General features: G+C 48.7%; 1 long non-coding RNA gene across 1 annotated transcript; it reads left to right on the top strand.

Annotated features, from left to right (window-relative positions):
• The first annotated feature begins 409 nt into the window (after positions 1-409).
• LOC126637474 (uncharacterized) lies at positions 410-4,699 on the top strand. Its single transcript, XR_007628338.1, has 2 exons — positions 410-699; positions 4,599-4,699. It is a non-coding gene; the product is annotated as an uncharacterized LOC126637474 (long non-coding RNA).
• Positions 4,700-4,982: the final 283 nt, after the last annotated feature.

Genomic DNA, 4,982 nt, shown 5'->3' with positions numbered 1-4,982 from the left:
CATTTATAAAAATTAGATATTAAAAGCTCAACACCAATTTCCTCATCTCAAGTAAATTTTTACAATTCTCAGGAAGAGTCATGGAATATACTGCTTTCTTGAAAATCAGCCCACTAATCAAGTCAAGTCAGTGTTGGTTTTTTTAAGAATATGTATAAATTTTAGTCATTATTCAGGATGCAACTACAGGATGCTTCCTACCTATCCATCTCTTAAAACAGCTTAGAGCACTATTTCAGTGTTTCAGACAAAGCTGAAAGTCATGAGCATGGACAAGCTGAAACACTCCATTTTACGTATTCCTAAAATCTTAAAATACAGGTAAACCAACTGTTTTGTATTTATTTACTGTTTTTCCAAAATAAGCACCAGGCCATGGATCTTCAAGAAAACAGTCAATTACTGTCAGGGGTGGACCAGAAGAGGCCTACAGAGAGTGGCGAGAGATGCAAAAGAACTACAAAGAAGGCTCAGAAGAAGAGATCTCTATCGAAGTCTCCTAGTAACTGTAGCTGCGCAGAACTGCTTGGGACCCAGCTACAAGGCCGCAGCCTTGCAGCCTTTGCAGATTCCCATGTCTCTGCCCCCAGGACAATCCTTCCATTCTTCCCTAAGCTCTCCCTTCCCCTGGCGTGACCAGACATATTCTATGCAGCCTATCCCTCCAAGTTCACTTATCACTAGCTCACGGGATTTGAGGTTTCCCAGCAAGAAACCCACCTCTATTCCTGAACCTTCTGTATCCCCCTGTATATAAACTGTCTTCTTGTTTTAATAAACGCCATTTTGTGGGTCACATACACTTGTGTGTGTGTGTGTCCTGTCTCCCATACAAGATGTGCCGCTGGGTCTGTCGCGGGACCGAACCCCACCCGCGATAAATGGCGCTCTGAACGTGGGGCTCGAACTCATCTTTCTTATATTAAGAGAGATCTCAGCTCCCGCGAGCTACTGATAGACTTGGATTTCCGGAGTCCGGTCTATCCCAAAGACCCCACTCACAGAAGCCACCAGTGGGCTTTGCCCACTCAGTCTTCAGCCGCTGTTACTGCGAGAAACCAGCTGCGTGAGACCCCGGTGCGGGACAGCCCGCGCCGAGCGAGAGGAACCGGGACCGCGCGCCACCGCCACCCGAGCAGCGCAGCTGCCCCCCCCTGCCGCCCGGGCAGCCGCTGCTTCGGACGGCACCGCCACGCCGAGCCACCGCGGAGCCGCGCCGCGCCGGGAACCAGCGCCAAGCCCCCTCCGCGCCGGGACCCGAGCAGCGCCTCAGCGGAACCGCCCAGGCTCCCGCGATCCCCGCGCCCCCGCACACGCCGCTGGGAATCGTAGTCGCAGCCCGCTCCAGCGTTAAACTGCGTTTGGAGGACCGCCTCGCTGAAGATAGCCTGTGAGTGATCCCAGAACCCTTTTCTTTTACTTTCAATATGGGCAACACACTTTCCAACTCAGAAAAGCAGTTTTATAAACGCATTAAAGCCATACTACTTTTTGAGGGTCACCCCATAGATAAAAAGTCCCTCAAAGCTTTAACGAAATGGCTTTCAAAGAACAAACTCATTTCCCCAGATTTATTAACCTATCGGCGGTGGTACAAGCTAGGAGACACGCTGGGACATGCCTTTGAACAGGGCGATAAAAATGCAGGTCTCGCTCTCATGTCGTGGCGTACCATCCTTCCACATTTGAAAAACCAGAGACATGTCAAAAGTAGCGACGAGAGCCCGACTCTTCCGTCCAAAAAGCCCGAAAAAACTACCAAACCCCGCCCACCGTCCTCACAAGATAACGCCGAGAGCCACCCCCCCACCCTAAAGCGCGTGAAACAGCTAGACACGCCCCCACCCCGGGATGAGGTCAGCGCACAAAGTGACTCTAGCCCTGACTCCACGCCCCCTCATTCCCCGAGACCACGCAGCGCCCGCCCCGGGGGGAGGAGCCGGAGCCTGCTTTTCTCTGACTGCACCCATGGATACTGTGCCGCGAGTAGAAACCCTGCAACAACAGACACCCCAGCCGGTGGCAACACAGGTTGTGACTCCCCTACCGCAAGCAATAAGTGGCAGGGTCCGAGAAAGCAGGCAGAAGATGCAGGGGACTTGGAATTGCTGAAAGTTTTCCCGGTTTTCCGAGAAAGCAATCGGGACCCCGAATGGGAACCGGTCCCATACCCCATCCTACGGGACGCGAAAAAAGCGGTTACAGACTATGGTTTAAACTCTCCTTTTGTTTCTGGAATGCTAGATTCCTTATTTGCAGCATACACCCTGACACCAACTGATATACGGGTAATTACAAAGGGGATTTTAAACCTAATGCAGTATTCCCTCTTTGAACAAGAGTGGAAAAAACTCATAAGGCAATATGCTGAGAACTCACACCATGCACTGCGAGTGCCTGTGGAAGATTTAATTAATGAATTGTACGGGGAGGGTCCCTACTCCTCCAGCAGAATGCAGGCAAGGATACCCTTCGGCAGGCTAGATAAAACGAAAAGCCTGGCTTTAGAAGCCATCAAGGCTGTGGCAGAAGCCACAACCACTTCTCCTTCATTTGCACACATACAGCAAGGCCTTAAAGAACCCTTTTATGACTTTGCCACCAGGCTGAGGGAAGCAATAGCTCGGCAAGTGAAACCTTTAGAGGCCCAAGATGCCCTGTTTATCCGATTAGCTATAGAACAGGCCAACCAAGATTGTCAGCCTGTTCTCCGTTCCTTGGTGAACCCCACACCCATGTCCATGATACAAGCCTGTAAAGACATTGGCTCAAGCAAATATGAAAGCAAAATAATAGCAGATGCATTGATTGAAGCAGAACCAGTCAGAGTGCAAGCCATCACAGAAGCAATCATGGAAGCACACAGAGCTAATAGTGTGTGCTACAAATGCCAGCAGGCAGGACACTTTGCACGAGACTGCCCTAACCCAGATCCTAACCCCAAGTTTCCTAGGACCCTATGTCCCATATGCAAGAAGGGGTATCACTGGGCACGCTACTGCCGCTCCATTTTCAACAGAGATGGGGAGCCCATCCGAGCCAAGGGATGACAATCACCTTAGCCAAAGCCACCAACACAGACACAATGTGCCTTTCCCTCGACAGCGTGAGTCATCCTTTTAAAAGCTGTCTCATGGGTATACCTGAGTGGAACAGGTTTATCCAAAACACTTCCCTTGTAGATAATTTCCTTCCTTCCCCAGACACTATTTCCCAAACTCTCCTACGTCTAGGTACCCTAGATACTGATCCCCAAGAATTAGATCTTTTAGGCTCATCTGTAGCTACCACTTACTTTAGGTTCACACCCACTACTAATCGCCTTACCCTAGAACCTAACATATCCCCCAATTCTTCCATCTATACTAACACCACCGCATGGTGCAATAACTCCCAACCTTACCCTCTTCCCACTGAACGTTTCTCTAGACCCACAAAACTGCCTTCCACCTACTTCCTTATCTGTGGTGATAGAACGTGGCAAGGCATCCCGAAAAATCCAGTGGGAGGACCATATACCATTGGAAAACTTACTCTGTACAACCCAGCTAAATTGCAAATAATCAGGAACCAAATTTCTGACAGACCCAAACTCATTCGAAACAAAAGATCCTACATTTTAATGCACACCAAATCTAGACCACTCCCAGTTGTGCCTGATTCTAAACCACGGGCACGTAAGGTCCCTCAAAACAATCCAGGCAAGGAGGATAAACTAAACATCCATGTCCCACCAGACTGTGACCCCAAATTTCAAACTTGGTCCCATACTCAGAGATTCTGGGGTAGTTTTCCACTTGCCAGCATTGGTGCAGCCAAAGCCCTCTCCACTCTAGCCCACATGGCCTGCTGGATGGCCAGCGAAGCCAATGCCACTTCCCTCGCCATTGGGAGCCTGCTAACAGACACCCTGAAAATCAAAGAAGCTACTCTCCAAAATAGAGCAGCCATTGACTTTTTACTTCTTGCCCACGGCCATGGTTGCCAAGAATTTGAAGGGCTGTGTTGTCTGAACTTCTCAGACCACTCTGAGAGTGTGTTCCAAAGCATCAACACTCTAAAACAACTGGTTAATGACATCACCATAAACCAAGACAAAGGTTTTTCAGGTCTCTTTAGCTGGCTTCACTTTCCTTCTCTTTCTGATTGGGCCAACAAGGTTGTTAAAGGAATCATTTTATTTCTAATTATCACTGTCTCCATCCTTGTCTTCCTTCCCTGTCTAATTTTTTGTGTTAAAAAATACATAACTAAAAGTTTTTCCCAAGCTTTTCCAGTCTTCCAAAACAGAGAAGGGGGAAATGTCAGGGGTGGACCAGAAGAGGCCTACAGAGAGTGGCGAGAGATGCAAAAGAACTACAAAGAAGGCTCAGAAGAAGAGATCTCTATCGAAGTCTCCTAGTAACTGTAGCTGCGCAGAACTGCTTGGGACCCAGCTACAAGGCCGCAGCCTTGCAGCCTTTGCAGATTCCCATGTCTCTGCCCCCAGGACAATCCTTCCATTCTTCCCTAAGCTCTCCCTTCCCCTGGCGTGACCAGACATATTCTATGCAGCCTATCCCTCCAAGTTCACTTATCACTAGCTCACGGGATTCGAGGTTCCCCAGCAAGAAACCCACCTCTATTCCTGAACCTTCTGTATCCCCCTGTATATAAACTGTCTTCTTGTTTTAATAAACGCCATTTTGTGGGTCACATACACTTGGGTGTGTGTGTGTCCTGTTTCCCATACAAGATGTGCCGCTGGGTCTGTCGCGGGACCGAACCCCACCCGCGATAAATTACTATGTACAAAGTTCTCAGCCTTTCATTCTATTTGCAAATTATAATGATAAGGAAAGGGCAAGTGCCTACAGTCACTGCTCAGCCTGATAGAAGAAATCAAACCTGGGTACGATCGAATGACAGCACACTCCAGTTCATTTCTTCCTTGGAATCCATTAACCTCTTCCTTTTGAGAGCTCCAACAGATCTTTTTTGTT

The sequence above is a fragment of the Myiozetetes cayanensis genome, unplaced genomic scaffold (genome assembly GCF_022539395.1).
Source record: "Myiozetetes cayanensis isolate MyiCay16 unplaced genomic scaffold, myiCay2020 scf15, whole genome shotgun sequence".
Classification (NCBI taxonomy): domain Eukaryota; kingdom Metazoa; phylum Chordata; class Aves; order Passeriformes; family Tyrannidae; genus Myiozetetes; species Myiozetetes cayanensis.
This window is presented reverse-complemented; position numbering and strand designations above follow the sequence as displayed.